The sequence below is a fragment of the Arvicanthis niloticus genome, chromosome 12, assembly GCF_011762505.2.
Source record: "Arvicanthis niloticus isolate mArvNil1 chromosome 12, mArvNil1.pat.X, whole genome shotgun sequence".
Lineage (NCBI taxonomy): Eukaryota > Metazoa > Chordata > Mammalia > Rodentia > Muridae > Arvicanthis > Arvicanthis niloticus.
Window position 1 is genome coordinate 68591903 of NC_047669.1, and position 18163 is coordinate 68610065.

The 18163-nt window shown below is 34.7% G+C and overlaps 1 long non-coding RNA gene and 1 other non-coding gene across 3 annotated transcripts in view; both read left to right on the top strand.

The window, feature by feature from the left end:
* Positions 1-18163, top strand: part of LOC143444084 (uncharacterized) — a 64620-nt gene that overhangs the window by 32634 nt on the left and 13823 nt on the right. For both annotated transcript variants that reach the window (XR_013113633.1, XR_013113634.1), the window contains exon 2: positions 8761-8970. This is a non-coding gene — a long non-coding RNA (uncharacterized LOC143444084). The remainder of the gene's footprint in view (positions 1-8760; positions 8971-18163) is intronic.
* LOC117718327 (small nucleolar RNA SNORA17) lies at positions 979-1107 on the top strand. The gene has a single exon (XR_004608024.1). It is a non-coding gene; the product is annotated as a small nucleolar RNA SNORA17 (small nucleolar RNA).

The window sequence follows — 18163 nt, forward strand, 5'->3', positions numbered from 1 at the left end:
CCTCTAGGGCCTAGGGCCTAGCTATCCATGGGTTTTAAAAGAAACTAATAAGACACAAAAATACAGAATGCCCAACCACATAATGAAATATTAAAATTAATATGGAAAAATGACCACTCTGCCAAAAGCAGAGGTAGGGCAAGCCCTACCAATATCTCAATGCATTTCTCCACAGAAATTGAAGAAAACATTCCTAAATTCATGTGGAAATATAAAAGATCTACAGGATAGCTAAAAACAATCTTGAATAATAAAAAGTTAGGGAAGAAGTTATATTAAAAAGTTATATTAAGAAGTTATATTAAAAAGCCTTGATGATAACACTGACCAATGGAATAAGATGGAGGGCCCCTATATACACATGTTCCTATAGTCTCTTGATTTTTGACAAGGTGGCAAGAGTATACACTGGGTACAAGACAGCCTCTTATTTAGGGTTTTTATTGCTGTGAAGAGACACCATGACACCTCTTATTTTAAAAAAATAATAATTGAGGCTGGCTTATAGTTTCAGAAGTTTAGTCCATTTATCATCAGGGCAGGAAGCATGGTGGCAAGCAGCCAGACATGGTGCTGAAGGAGCTGAGAGCTCTATATCAAGAACATGGGCAGGTGCAGGAAGTGAATGCAACATTGGACATGGCTTAAACATCTGAGAACTCAAATCCTGCCCTAAAAGTAACACACTTCCTCCAGTAAGGCCACACCTACTCCAGCAAGGCCATACCTCCTAACAGTGCCACTCCCTGTGAGCTTGTGGGGCCATTCTCTTTCAAACCACCACAGACAGCAATAATCTTTGTGTTTGGGGTAGGTGCTTACATACTTGCATGTTGTAATTTTTAGAATTTTTCTAAGCACTTATGTCATGTTGTTGTTGCTGTAGACTATGATACAATCACCTCTTAATTGAACAGGGAATGTCACACACCAGGGGATGTCCTCCTAATTCCACCCTTGACTAAAGGACATTCATTCCCTGCCCCTAAAGGCATTGCATGTGTGGCTACTGTGTCACATGGGTGTCAGATGTCAGAGAATATAGAAGCTATGTCTACCTTCAGTATTCTGACCTATAACCATCTGAATGATTAGTAGCTTTAAATTACATGAAAAAAAATAAGCCTGAGATGACCATAAGTTCAGTGCCAAGGAGCTTGAACAGGAAACTAGCCTGAGACAACCAGCAGTAAGGCAACACACAGGCCTTTATGGTTCCCAGGACCAGAAGTAAGCCAGAGACTAGAAGAATCCTATCTGTGATTGAGGGTCCCAGACAGGAGTATCCCAAAACAAATGACCCTCACATGGAACCACTCAGGTAGGTGGGGTGAGGAGCAAACCCAAGATGACTACCAGATCAGTGTCATGGGGCTTATTAGACAGGGACCTACCAAATCTGAAAGGACCAGCTGTCAGACCTGGAATGGGCCTAGATCTCTCCCTGACACAATAACACATAAGTGGTGGGTGCCACTAAGAGGACCGAGTAGATGGTGGAGAAAAGGAAGAAAAAGATAAACTGAAGGTTGTGGGTGCAATAAAGAGAGGCAGAACTGGAGACACAAGGGTAGTGATCAACAGCCTAATGTGAGTAGAAGGCGATGCCACCTAGTACCATGGTGGGGTCTTGGTCTGTGCTGCCACTGGAGGCCTTGTGTGAGTTCATGGTCCTGCAGCAGCAGGGTATTACCCACAATTCCAAGGCAAATGTCCCTGGTCTGGGATCCCATTAGGAGACATGTTGATGTCTGAGGGATATACAGAACTAACCCACCTCTCACCTGGACATCTTAGGGAAGCTAGACCTGGGAGCATGAAAGTAGAAGAGCTGATCCTTCCCCTTGTTGCAGCACCCAGAAGTGCAGGTTCTGCACCTCAACTGAGCAGCACAGTGGAGTTGACCCTGATGGCAGGAGCATCAGTTAGCCTGCCCTGAGAGTGTGAGCATAGGAGAGCTGGCCACAACTTATCTGATATTGAATGACATAGTAGAGAGAAAGATGACCCCCCACACACACACACACTTTGCTTCTTGCAATAAACCTGTACCTGAGGTCATCAGAGTAGGTGTGCTCTACTTGCCCATCACCTGTTTCAGCTCTCAGGTCTAGCACCTTACCCAGGTAGCCCAGTAGAACTGGTCCTGGATTTGAGTGTTGCAGGTAAACCTGCCTCTTCTTGTCTGCTAGAAGGTGGCACAAAAGAGGGAAAGATACTTTCTTCCCCCTTCTTCATCCTTCACCATCTATGTCAGATAGGAGAGATGACCTGGGGGTCATGAGTGGGAGAACTGCCCATGTTCCTCAATAGCTGCAACACTTGGGAGAGTGAGCACCTAACCTGGGCAGCAGGATAAAGATGTTCTGGTTGTTGGGGCTGCTGGTGAGCCAGCCCTGAGGGCTTGAGAGCAGGAGTAGAGCAGGCTAACTAGCACAGATACCTCTCACTCTTAGATCCAGGACTTTGAATCGGCCCACTCCCCATCTACCCCATAAATGAAGTGCTGGAATAGATGAAGGGACCAGTCCTACATATCCAAAACTACATGATCTTTATGACACAGAGCAACAACAAAATATTTGAGAGAAGTCTGAGTGAGGTCCCAGTATTGAAGAATAACAGAAGCCAGAGGCTTCATACCAGACTAAAGAGTCATTGTAATGAACGTTTTTGAGCAAAGAACCTTAGATCAAGGAGTATACTGTGAGACAAAAGAGTATACTGTGGGACACACTGCAGCACTCTAAAGCTTCCACAGTGAGTTCTTTTTCTCTGTTGTGAGAAAGGGGATTACAAGAGTAGAAGGCAGGAATGAGGGGAGGGAGAGACGAGTGATTTTGAGTTGAATGACGTGATATTCACAAAGAACCAATAAAAAAGGTTTTTAAGGTTATTTTTTCATTCAGCAATTAATCCTTACTCACATTTTTGCTCAGAGTCTTTCACTGGCTCTGGTAAGCCCTGTTGTTATCTCAAGACTGTGATATTCAGTTTCCTTTTGGTGTCATTTGTGCTTTGCTATGTTCCTCCTCAACTTACTTGGACATCCAGAAGACTTATCTTAATATTAAGTAGAGACCCCTGTGGTATTGTTACAGGAAGCCCACCAGACACAACTACTCAGACACAGTTTAGGACAATAAAGGTGGTTAATTGAGCTAGTTGAGCCTACACTTAGGTATTTAGGTCCTAAGTATATCCTGAACCAGTTACACCAAGGGGATTTTAAAGGCAAAAACCACATCCTGCTATGTTGTTCAGCAGCTGCAGTGGGAGCTTTTAGGCAAGCAAGAAGTTTAACAGAAACTAAGATGAGCAGTTAGCTATCAGGGAAGGTTCTATCCAAGTAGGTTATTTAACATAGACAATATAAGTTAGCTGGAGTATCTTGGCCTCTAGTCCTAGAATAGAGTTGAGTGATTTTTCACAGAATTTCCATGAAGGAGATCAAATTCTATTTAAACTTAAAATGACCTCAATAAGAATACAAACTGAAGGAATCTGCACTGTCTTGCCTTGTCATAGAACCTACTTCTCCTTAATAAGAAAATTTCTGGGACCTAATTAACTATAAATGTTGGCATTTTCCTCTAAGATATAAGGAGGCATAAGTGAGATAGTGCTTGAGAAGGTAAAATTGTAATCAGATGATCAGAACAACTGTTCGTTGAATTATGCCCCAAACCCGCAATCCTTCTAAATTTATAAACACACACACACACACACACACACACACACACACACACACCACATATATATTTTTATATCATAGCAGAATCCCAGCACCCAATGCTGAAATATGACCTTATTTAGAAATAAGTTATTATTATCAATGGGATTAGTTAAAATGCAGTCATACTATATGAGCATAAGATCTCTCTGTAATATGACTATTGCCCTTGTAAACAGGTGCCATGTTAAAACAAGGAACCAGACAAGAACTTTCTATGAAGATGACAGCAGGAATTGGTGCAACATCTATACCAGTTAAGAAATGACAGAGACTTAGAATTCAGAAGAAATCAAAAGAGCAGTATGGAATATATTCTTCAGAAGTGCTAAAAAGTGGAGCAAGCTGTAATGATCTTGGACTTCTGGATTTCAGAACCAAGACAATAAATAATTTCTCCTGTGTAACAAAGTTCTTGGGAATTTTTTACTATAATCATAGAAACTAATACTCTAACTCATACAAGAAACCAGAATGCAGAGACATAGTCACTAAGTTGAAATATGCACAATAGACTATTATCCCTTGTTATAATATTCCAGCCAAAAAGCAAAATTTTTCTTTTCTATAAAACATATTTTCCACATCATATCATTGAAACTTAAAATTCACAGTAACTTCTTTGACTTCATATAAAATTAAAATTTTCAATAAAAGATAGAATACTCCTTATTATAATTACAATATATAACATAAATGAAAAGAAAGAAAGAAAGAAAGAAAGAAAGAAAGAAAGAAAGAAAGAAAGAAAGAAGGAAAAAGACAAGAAGGAAGGAGAAACAAACAAGAAAAATAAACATGTTGGTCAACTATCAGATATCCTAGCTATCTTAGTCTAACTGTGCTTGAATATATGTATATATATATTCATATATTCAAGCATATATATATACACATACATGTATGTTCATATATAGAGAGAGATACATATATGTATGAGTATATATATATATATATATATATATATATATACATATATTTCTATCTGTTCTCTTAATCTATCAACTATTTGATTCAAATGACGTTAACAAACACAGTACAGTTTGACTATCAATAGAGCATACATAGCATTCAATTTTTATGCTTTTGAGCTGATTCTCACAGCCTCCATTTGTACTTCAAACTTTCTGCTGTGTGATGTAAGAAATCTGTAAGCTGTGTTAGCATAAAAAATTGTGTGATTATTTTCCACCTATTTTTTCTAAAGCTTGTTATGAGGGGCAGGCCTAAGTAACAATTCTTGATGACTTACTAGTCATCTGACTTACTAGCCAGTCTCTGTGTTAATCTTTATCATATTAGATAGCACACTCCACAGGAGATTAATTGGCATATACATGAGTTTCTCCAGGGTTTAATACATAGGTACTGAATCACCATTTCTATCAATATTGAATTGGAGCCATTTCAAACAACACAATTGATACCAGATTAAATATTTTTAATATTCCAATGTGCTTTTTGAGAGGGTTAGGAATACCAGACAGTTTGTGATTCCAAGGTGGTATTTGTTTTGCTTTACAGACATAGTCTGACTTTTACTTCAACAACTGTGAGACTTGGAATTCTTATGAGCACTGAATTCATTTCACAATGTACAATTGCCAATAGCTGGCAGTCATATAGCTTCAACTTGCTATTCAAAAAACACGTGTCAGTTTGGGTCAAGTATCATTAAGTAAAAGATAAAATGTGTATCTATTTTCCCTTTTCCAGAAAAGCTAGCATTTCTCACATACGACTTATAAGGAAACTAAGTGACACTCAAATAATTTTTTTTTAAGATTTAATAAAAATATTTTGGGAATGCTTTGTTACCACAGAGATGTGTCAAAAAAAACATGTATTAAAGGATAAAGGATCCTGAAACTGATGTGCATTTGAAGGAACTGTTTTACTAGTCTATACAAAAACACTGTCATAGAAAGATTAACCTCTAGTAACTGAGCCATACGCTGATTTTGCCTCTGAGAACCACATGAACAAATGCATATTGATAATAAATATTGGTGGTTGAGATGTATGAGTTCAAGTTAAGTTATAGGACATATTTCTTCAATTTCTTTATGTCTCATCTACCATATTCCTGCTTGTTTACCTGCTACATCTCTTGGATTCTAGTTGGATAAAAGACAACAAAATGTCAGTCATCTTCAGGACTAGTGGAATTCTGATAGATGCACATTGTTTCATAGGTTATAAAGTGGCTTATAATTGTGCTTAGTTCTCATGAAAACTTTTCTCAACACCAATGACGAAACAGAAAATGCTGATGTATTTTCACTCAGTTAATAAGAGATAGACCTGGAATGTGAATGTGGGTTTGGTCTCACTCCTGTGAATATATATATATATGTGTGTGTCTGTGTGTGTGTATTATATATGTGTGTGTATATTATATATGTATATATATATATATATACAAAATTATATATATATGTGTGTATATGTATATATAATTTCTTTCTATACTCTTTGCTCTTTGTATTCAGGTTAGCCACCAAAACACAATTCAAAGATTTGTTAACTGTTTTCAGTGCTGGGATTTGAACCCAGTGCAGCACTTTGTTAAGCACTTAGTACATCTTCTATGGAGCCATATTCTCATCTAATACTTGTGTTTTGTCATAATCCACTTTTTCAATATCTTCTTGAGAATAATATATGATACTTTAATACTCTTTCTTTTTCCAGGATATAAAATATTCTTCATTATTTAGGTTAAATAGAAATTGTGGTTGTTCTTAATGTGTGATTGAGGTGTTTCTTGCTATGGACTACAATTATCAAAAGCATAGTCAGTACTGTTCACACTTCAGAAAAATGATATTAAAAAGCAACATTGTTTCAAAGTTAGACTTATGTAGGCAATATATTGGATATTATCAAACAAGAAGTCACTTAAAAGTGTGGTTCTCAACCTGTATGTCAATGCAGGATATCTGTATATCAGCTATCCTGCATTTCAAATAATTACATTACAATTCACAACAATACCAAAATTATAGTTACAAAGTAATGAAAAAATAGTTTTTGAGTGGAGGTCACCCCAACATAAGAAATTGTGTTGAAAGGTCCCAACATTAGAAAGGTTGAGAACCACTGTTCTGAAGTGTCAATCTACATTTTTAGAAAACAAAAGTTATAAAGTGTGGGGTGATCAGATCAGTACACAAGTACTGTGATCTTATCCTTATACATGTATATACATATCAGAATACCTAACTGCATCCCCCAAAATATGTATGATTACTTCTCAGTTCAAAACTCAAATAAAAGATGGAGAGATGGGTCGATAAATGAAAGCACTTGCTCTGAAAGCAAGAGGACCTGAGTTCAAATCTCCAGCTGGCCATGACTACATTTCCCTCTAACCAGGTAGATGGAGGCAGATTTCAAGATTCTGAGAGCTCCATGGCCAACTTACCTAGCTAAAAGAGAGAGTTTGCATTTCAGTAAGAATTCAGTAATGTGAAGGTAGAGAGTGGTAGAGGAAGAAATCCCCTGTCCTGCTCTGATCTCTACATATATGTACAGGAACCTGAATCCTCATTTATATACAACACACACACCAAACACACTCACAAAGAAAGCAAGCTCTTAAAATGTTTTGTGAATCCATGGCTTTGAACATTGTAAAGCATTGGTACTCACAATTATCAAACAAAGCTCTTCAAATCAGACAAAATTATCCATTACACTTTGTTCCCCTTCTCATAGTTTCTTCTGTGACTTGTGAAGCCTACTAAACACACAATCATCCTAGAGCAGTCCACAGATACTAAGGCAAAAGAAATCAAATTATTTTCATCTTAAATATTACAGATGACAGCTGACTTCCTGTTTGTTTCTCCTTCTGAGTTTTATTGAATTGAAATACAAAAAAAAAAAAAAAAAAAAAAAAAAAAAAAAAAAATTATATATGACTCTGAAAACATTTGGAACAAAGGGCAGTAAGAATAGACTGGGAGTCATAATGGCTGAAGAACTGAGTCATTGAAAAATGGCTCAGAATACCACCAGTGTTCCAGTGTCAAATATGGATTAAATTACAGGACAGAGAAGGAAAGCTCATTCTTATGCTAAGCAAAGGAAAAAGTAAGCATTGATGTGTTTCTCCCAACCACGTACAATTCTGCCATTTAAGTGTAAGGAGGTTGGAGTACTCTTTGCTCTTTTAAGTGATATAATTAAAAGGACGTAGGGTAAATTTTTCATGGAGATTAAAAAAAAAATCCTAGTAGTCATGATGCCATTTTTCATAAGGTGTGCCCTTAATGAAATCCCTTATTATTTTAGGAAAAGCTAGAAAATAAATAAATAAATAAAAATAAATTCATTAATGGCTTGATCTAAGAAGATTGAAAAGAAAAGGTCAGAAAGGCAACCAGTGAAAGCAACAAGGCAGGCAGGGGTCCACCACAGTGTAGACAGATGCTCTAAAAAAAAACTAAATAAAGTAGGAATCCAGAAAATGGTAAATCCTACTGTACCCCCTCAGTATTTAAGAATGACTTACTCTCAAAATAAACCCAATAACTGGTCAGATTCTTGTGGAAATTTTAGAATTTAGGGAGTCAAAGTAATCCAAAGATGATAGAAAGATTATTCAGTCCAACTGCCATTTCAAAGATGGAAAAAAGGTCAGAGTTGAATAAAAATGCACACATAAGGTGGGATTAAAAGGATGCATACATGTGCAGAATAATCTTAATTTGGCAACTAGGATGTACATTAATTACACAGGATGTGACTGTCTTTCAATATATTTAGACTCTTAATTGAAATGTTAAGAGAGATGTGTCCTTAAAAGGTGTAGGAATGACCATGTGATATGAAGACAAACGACTTGTGTAGAACTGGGATACATTCAAGGATGGAGATAAGTCTCTGAGTAGGGAGTAGCTGTATTACAAGATTTCAGTTGGAATATTGTTAAGGAATAGGTATCAGGGGAGTAGCCTGAATCTTCCTGTGGCAACCTGAAAGCCCTGTAGTTACTCTGACTAATTTCTGTTCTGACACAGGAATAAACCTGGTTCAAGGAAAAACAGAAGAGCCATGGCTACAGCGCATTGCTTCTAGAACCAAGGAAGTCATTACACATGTCATGGAAAATTCCATTTGAAAAGAAGACACGATAGTGTATAGGACAAAAGCTGCATGACACAGGTAGCACCTAAACAGAGAAGATAATGACAGAGACTGTCAAGAATCACTCATTTTCTAAGATCATGGTAAGTTATTTTAGGATTTTATGACACTGAATTTATTACTTAACATAAAGTCTACAGTTAAAAAAAATCAGATAAGTAACATAAAATGATGTCATAACATACACATACATTTGTACCTATTTTGTCACTAGGTGTTATGTTTTGTAAAATAATTAAATGGCAAGTAGGCATTAAAAATAAATTAGGAGAAACATCTAGAAGTTAATGGAAGGTCAGTGTAGAGTCAAAACTTCCAAATATCTAACATTTTAAACACTCACCTAAGTTGACTTAAAGAAAACAAGCTTCCTATTATCAGTTTATACCAAAGACAACTCACTTACAAAAAGTAGTAGAGTTCTCATTTTTGCATAAGGTTAAACTGGGTCACTAATGACAGAAGAATAAGAAAAAGAAATTCAAATTCTGTGGTTTCCACCATGTGCTAAGTACTTTGCATTTCCCAGTGGGAAACATTCGTTTTCTAGTTTTACCAATATGAGTTAAGGCATAGAAAATGGAAAGTTTTTTGCCAAATCCATTATTGCAGAGACTGTCAGTCAGACACAATTTCCTTTCTTTCCTTTCTTAATTACAAAAGTCCTGACTTTTCAGCCACATATGCAGCATCCACATACTTGGCAGCCCACAATTAAGACTGCAATTCCCAGCCTTCTTTGCATCTTCTGATAAGGTTCTGCCAATATCAAAAGGGGGAACATCAGGGCTGGAGAGGTGGCTCAGTAGTTGTGCAAGCTTGCCACTCTTACTGAAGATGCAAGATGCGTTCCTAGGACCCATGTTAGGTGACTTGCAGCCATCTTGTCTTCACACTTTACACTCAGCACTTGTGGCACCAATTCACTGCTATTGGTGATAAGTCAGTGTCTCTCTAATTGAATTTAAGATCCTCTCACCAAGAGAGAAGTCATGCCTGGTGATGAAAATCTAGCCAACTATCTAGGGCTTGTGAAGTCCTGGGTCCTGGAGGAGAAGCTACAATTACCATTTTACTAAAACAGCATAATCTCTGACTACACTCTCAATATCTACCCTTATACAACAGATAAATGTAGTTCTTAAAGTGTTTAGAAAGAAGAGTGTTGAATGGACACTAGGATGAGTTGGCAAGAAAGACTATCTGTCTATAGAACAATGGATAACTATGGTTATCTGGAATAATAGATTGTACACTCCAAACAAGTATACATGACTCTGAATCTTCCCCATAGCCCTATGCTCTGAGCAGGCCAGAGGGCCTAGGGCATGCCCTAATCAGAATTGATTGGTTTTTCAATAGCTCTAGTGTCAGGAGCCATCATAGGACAAGATAATAACTAGCAGGCAATCTTCCTAAAATGACTTTGCCTTAGATTAAAATCTACAACTGGACTATGGTAGGCAAGGTTCAGGAGAAACTTTAGAAAAGATTCCTGCTATTAATATGCCTTTCCTTGTTATTGTTACATATAACAATCACTAGGTATTAACCCACCTTTTTGAGCAGATCTCGGTAGAAAAAATGAAGATGTACTGTCTTGTAGTAATGCTATATTGACAAATAGATGATTTAATTCTTAATGATGATCCTATAAGAATTCCTAAAATTATATTAGTATTTATTAAGCTCTTTTATAGTGGGGCTGATATTAGGTCCTTTGTGATAGTCATGGATAAATCTTGATATTTTACTACATGGAATTGTTTTATTATTTAATTTCTCATCTAATTATATTTTGTATACTAAATTTAAACTTTCATACTCTTCTCCCATAAATCCTGTTTGATTCATTAAACTGTTTTATTTCTATTTTCATATAACACATATGACTTTATGTGTATATAATAATAATAAAATAAATAAATAATAAAGAAGATATAGCAATCATAATGAAGGGAAAACATATGATAATAACTTTATAAGACTCTTTTAACTCATTTAATAATATTATATCCACTAGCATTCATTTTCTTTCAAATAACATAATTTCATTGTGGCTGAAATAAATTCCACTGTATATATACATTACATTTTGTTTGTATATACAACTGTTGCCAGGTACCTATACTTGTTTCACAACTTAGTTATGGTGAATACTGCTGTGGAAAACATTGATGTGCAAATCTCTCTTCAATATGCTCTCTTAGTGTGCTTTGGTAACTACTTAGGGATGAGCTGAGTGGGAGGTTTACTTTTAGGGTTTTTTTTTGGTTTTTTTTTGTTTTGTTTTTTTTTTTTTTTTTGAGAAACTCATAAGCTCCCTGTGTATCATTAAAACATCCCAAGAGGTGTTCAAATTATGCCAAATACACTGCATGTGTCATTAAACTTCTTCCTGATTATAATGACTACCACTGTAAATTGTAGAACTAGCATGAATCCAGTGGTATTTGGCATGACACTCTTATTCTGTTGGCTGTCTATTCATTCAGCTGCTTCCTTCATTATACTGAAGCTTTGTGATGTCAGTGAAGTTCCATTGGCCAATTATTGGTCTTACTCTTGAGCAGCTATAGTCTTATTGAGAAAAAAGAAACAAAAATGAGTCCTTGTATATGCTATGTCTGGAAGTTTCTGCTTTACTTTTTCACTTAATAGTTCCAAAGGTTTGGGTCTTTATTCAATTCTTTGTATCCATTTGGAGTTTGTGTTTGTGCAGTGTTTTAGGTAGGGATCAAATTTTATTCTTTTACATATGCATAGCTAGCATCCCCCACATCATTTTGTAGGACTGTTCACCAGTCATACAAAACTCCCTTCCCTTCCACTTAAATATATATGATGAAACCAATACTCCATGTCTGTATTACCCACTTTATTCTGCCCCTACTTAGTTGAAAGTGTCTGAACTTCACTTCTTTCTTCTCATTAATACCCAGGAATGTGTTCATTTCTTTTCATTATTAATACATAAACACAACATGAACTGAATTGAAAATAACTTCCTTTACATTTTCTTTGTAAAATAAAATAAATTTCATGCTGTTAGAGGTTATTTATTATATATTGAGAATAAAAATTTCTCTCCAAAAAGGATTTTATGCTTAAAAAATTAACTAGTTCTTTCATTTTTATAGTTCTCATTATCTTTATTTTTATTTATCACCTATTCATTTATTTACTTACTTATTTATCCATTTATTTATTTGAGACATGCTCTCGTGTAGTCCAGGCTGGAATCAAATTCATTAGCTGAGGGTGACTTTAAAAATTTAATCTTTCTGCCTCCGTCAGCAAAGTCCTGGGGTTACAACTATGCATTTTCAGCAAGTCATTAACTATAGTGGTATTGCAAGAAACTAAGTATTCCATCAATTAGGATTTTCAACAGAATCCCAGTTTATAGACTAATTCCTAGCAAGCTCTTTTGCTTGTGTTCTTCTAGTTGCCGTGTCTTCACACTCTGTACTTTTGCACATAGCTTGTCAGAACCACGTTAATGTAGCATCTACTTTGTGGAGAACTGATACCTGAATTTTCTACATCTACTCTTTGCTTTTCTGGTTCCCTAAACACTAATATATCAGTCACTAATTCTTATAAAACTGAGAACAAAATCATAGTCTGAGAAGTCTAGGTATTGCTTGCTTAATTTATATTAAAATGTATGGACTAATATGAATATTGAATGATCAATTACTTGGAAAAGACATGTTATCATAGATCTTAACACCAAGTACATTTCTCTCTGCTCCACTCCTCTGGTCATAAGAGCCCATGATTCCTTGCTTTCAGGCTTACCATCTTCTGTGTCTGGAATGAGCTCAATGAACCCACTTTGTCCTTGAGCTCTCTGTGTATCCAAAGTATTTCAAAAAATGAGCCTTTGAACTGCAGAAGTTCTGTGTCCTCCAAACCAATATCTGACCCACTCTGGACAACTCCAAATAACCTCCATGTTTCATAAAAAAGATCTCACTCTGGTTTACTAGTTACCTTTTTATTTGTATATTATTTATAGTTTATTGGAGAGGCAAGGTAAAATGAACAATATATGAACATAAAAGTTTTCTTTAATTTTTAAGGAAATCCAATTCCTGTAAACAAAGAAATATTGAACATTTATTAACTGAAATATTTCATTATTGAAGGATGATGAATTCATTAAGTCATAAATGTCTGTCAAGGCAATTTCCACTGCTTTGAAATCACACTAATTTTAAATGACACATGAGAAAGCCATGTATGTGACTGATGAACATGTAGCTAATGTCAATAAAAATTATAATTTATACCTAAATACCATGCTATCATTTAGAACAGCTATTCATTATCTTTCACATAATTCAATTATTTACCTATTTGTTTTGTCCTGTGTCTATATTTTTCCAATAATACATTTTTTATTCTTTGTGAGTTGAAGTCAACCATATCTTTTCCAAAAAGTGGTAGTTCCCTTCTGTTCAATTTATATTTGTCTCATCTCAGATAATTTGATTATTATTTGCATTTACTTTTCAACACATAGAAGAAACTAGTGTTTACTATCACCCACATGTACATGTGTACATGTCTAGACATCTTAATTAGATTACAATCTTTTAAGAGATAGATTTTAGCACATGACTGTCCCTGAACTCTTAACAATGTTGAGACTATTTTGACTTTGTTCTTGAATGACTGAATCATATACTGAATTGTATTTTCATATCTAAGTTCAAAGACTAATAAATACATTATTAACCTTTTTCTGGAATCAACTGCGTATCCTTGAATATTTTCAACTAATAGAATACTAAGTATCCTTAATAACTTATATCAATTACTTCCGTTACCAGCACAAACAAAACAGCTTCAAGGATATAACCAATGCAGCAGAAAAATTTAACTAATTGAAGATGCTGTTCTTCATTTTGGTATTTACTGTGAAACAAGCAAGAAAGCACATGCACAGTGCTGAAGATGAAGGAATTTATATTAACTGTGCTGGACAGGCTACAAGGTTGTCTGGATTGTATCCAAGCAGTACAATCTCATTGCTATCCTGGAATGAGGACACCAGGGTTGTTCTTCTATGTCCAACATCTAGTATAATCAAATGGAATGCAGCATTGAAATATGAAATTCAATGGCTCAGCTAAATCAGTGTTCAAGTTGGCAATTTATTCTATGCAGCTTGTTCAGAATTGAGGAATTTGAAATAGTCTAGACCATACTTCAGACAATGAGCCACAAACCCCAATTCAGAAAATTCTGTGGTTGCATAACAAATTTCTTCTCTCAGAGTCAATGAAAAAAGTACCATAATAAAAAATATCTAATACAGTCAGACCTCATCATATAAAATTTGCCCATAACCATATATTATTACAAACAGCCAAATGCAAAGAGTACTAAAACCTCTAAGTGCAATCTCACAGAGTATATAAAACAACCAATTCACAGCAGTATTATTTTGATGAACAGCAATGATTCATTAACTATATACCAATTCTCAAATGTTGCTATACAGAAAATAATGTAAACTGTTTATCATGAATAGTCATGTTTGTTTATGGAAGAATTCTCAGTTTTATAAATAGATGTCAAGTTACTCTAAAAATGGGACCCCATAATTTTATGTATAAATATGCATATACATATATTTCTATGAAGATAGTGTAAATAATGTACTATTTTTATGTTCTTTAATGAACAGATGAAATAATTTTTTATGTAACTCACTAAATATTTTTATCTCAAATACATTAGAAAATAGCATGTTCATGTCATTAAATGTTATATTCAGATTGGTTATGACAACAAGAGCTAAAGTGCCTCATAATTAGTAAAGACATGACTCAAAAATAAAAAATAAATTGATGAATTATTTTCCAGTGGAAAAACAGATCACTAAGACTCTTCTTGCTTTGCTAAGAAAAAAAATTATCAACAATAATTTATCCAAAGAAGTAAGCTCAAATTAAACACATACACACACATGAGCACACACCTATGCTAATAAACTGTGTTTTAATTCAATGACAATGTGAATGGAATTATTTCACCATCATTTTTAACATGAAATAGTATGATTATAGGACTATCTAGATATGAGGCTGTATATGGTATAGACAAATAAAAAATAATAATTTCTATGATAATGGCTAGAGTTATTTGATTTCTCAAAATCATACCACAGAAGGAAACACTCTCTTTGATGAATGTTTTTATTTACTTTCAACAGTGGAACACTTAAGACAGAGTCTTCATCCAAGGAGCATTACTTAATGACTTTCAAAAATAGAAAGAAAAGAATAGCTATCTAATAAGAATCAATTTGCTAGTATGCAGTGTGCATTAGAAAAAATTATGCTGAAATGTTGAATAAAACTCCTAGTACATCCATTCATAGAGCATGAACTGTAAGTTCCTGTTAATAAGAAGAAAAAAAGCAAACAAATTTGTTCCTTTCATTCAAAAGAAAAGTGGTTATAGCTGAAGACTGGTAAATTGACAGATATGAAACAAAAATACTGACATGATCAACTGATTAATGAAATTAGTTTAATTTTATTGGTGTAAGGAAAATATAATACTAAATATCTAAGATTGTGGCTGTATGTTATTGATCAAATTTTTGTTAGACAATGGATCATATGAAGAAGCTAATTTCAAAGTTGTATCATGCTAAACACAGACATTCCTTTCCTTTTTCTTTTGTTCCCATCCAATTTTCCAAGAAGAATGAAAGATTTCAGGAGAAAAGTTCTGGATTAATTTCTAGGCTTTGATTTTCATAATCTCCAGCAAACTGCTGGTTTCTCTAGAGGTAACTTTCCTTCTCCTTCTAAAAGCCAATATGGACACAGTAAACAATTATGTATTCATAAAGATAGTATATCTATCTACTAACATGATACATTAATTTGTTAGTAATTCAGATATTCTTTGCCAGAATTGACAGCAAATGGATTCTAATCTTATTCTTCAAACACTTCCCATCAATGTGAAACCTTTAGAGTCTGACCTTTTCCCCACATTTATATCTGCATCCAGTGTCTGACCTCCAACACTTTCAACACTGTGTACAGCATTCTTGCTTGTTTATACAAACTTCACATTCCTTCCAAAAACCCATGTCATAGGCTCCCCAACCACAAGTTTAAAATCTTTTAACTATAACCACAAGTTTAAAATCTTTTAACTATACCCTTTTGGCCTCAATATCAAGCATACTCTCCTTTTCTTGCCCACATGCATATTTTGACTTTTTTTTTTTTTCTTTTTTTTTTGGTCTACACCTTTGCTCCTGGTTTTCATGTAAATTTGGCCAAATGCAGCTGGTAATAACCACACAACTGCCAGAATGCAGTGATTTCTTGACATTTCCTTAGACAAACTGTCTTGTTGCTTTCAAATTCAGCCTCACTCAAATTAAAAAGACTGAAACAAAATGTTGGTGAATTCTTTGCCATAATTTAATGCAAATGATGCCTAGTATTAAAGAAGAGAAACAGTAGTCACTTGCATCTGAAATCCTGTGTCTGGCTTTTACTCCCTATAATTGATGCCTTTTATGCCCTACAGTAACATCATCATTTGGGTGCTCTGAGCCCCAAAGCTTTAGTTTACCTTACACCATTCAAAGTCCTTTCTTACTTAAATCTTTTCCAAAGTTTTCAAACTCCCTACTCAAATTCCTTTCTAAGGTTATTGACACATATCCCCACTTGCACCAATTTTTGCAGTAGCTTCTGATACTACAGAAGAACACAAGCAAAACAAATCAAAGATGGCAATTTGGTTCATTTTGAGAGGTTTCATTGTAAGCTGTCTATATTAGAGCCAATAATGTCTAATTTTAATTGTCAAGTTGACACAACCAAGAATCAGCTCAACAGAAAATCTCAAAGACAGATTGTTTACATCAAGTTGGCCTATGGGAATATCTGTGGAAGTGCATATTAAGTTACTTGTATGTGCAAAAACCCAAGCAACTATGGTGGTACCATTGCCAAGACAGGTAATCCTGAACTAGAGATTAGGCTGAATATAATAAAGAAAACAAGCAACTAACCATGGATGTATGAATTTCTCTTTGTCTTGACTTTGGATGTGATATGGTTATCTGTTTGAAGATGCTATCTTGATTTCCCCACAGCGATGAACTTTAACCAGAAGCTGTAAGATGAATTCACCTCCTTTGGGCCCTAAATTGTTTTGTTTTGTTTTGTTTTGTTTTGTTTTGTTTTGTTTTGTTTTGTTTTCTGAATATTTTACCATAGCAATATAATTAACTAGAAGAGATCTATAGCAAGACAGAAACATAATATGTAATGGGTCAAAATAGGATATAGTAAAGAAAAATATGTACACGTCATGACAACTGGGAAGTAGAGTGACAGGAAGGAACAACAGACAAGCATATTTTGCAAAGGCATACCACCAGTGACTTACTTTTTCTAACTAGGTCCTAATTCTGATACGTCATTCACTCATCATTATTCATTCACTCTTGTTTTCTCAAGTTAGTCAGTGATTAACTTGCAAACAAAATGCATGTCTTTTGAAATTGACTTAACATAATTCAAAATGCATTTAACACACCAAGTCTACTAAGAACCGTATTAACACAATATACTGTAAAACATTTAGTTCATTTTCATATGACTGAGAATGTGACTCAGAAGTTCACATTAGTGTTACTGCTCAGCATCTCAAGAGAGCAGCAAGCTTCGTGCCACTGTGTTAGCAAAGCATTAAAATTCAAACAATAGATACTGCTGAGTGTATGTTGCTTTTCAATCATTCTATGGTCAAAAAATTGCAAGGTAAATATCCATAAATCAGGGAACATCTATATTTCTGTAAATCATTCCTTTGGAATTGTGGTTTGATTTGGTAAATCTACATGCTCTTATACACATTAAAAGAGGATACGGACAAATTAGTGGCTCATCCACATGTTACCATGGCAATAATTGATCCACTCTTTAAAACAAAATATCTAATGTGAAGATACACTCAATGTGTTGTTTTCACAATATCATCACAAGACAATGAGAATTTTCTCATATATAAGAGACTATATCAGTTTTAGGGATTCAATAATATTATCATAATTATTGATGAAACATCTATTTCCCAAATGATTTCCAAAGATACTGGTGAAATTAATGAATAAGAATAAACCATGCAGTTCCACCACATAGTATTTCCTTGTTGTTTTTATGACATATGTTTTTATGTTTGAAAGGTTTTTGTAAGTTCTTTGAGAACTTCCTATAAAGT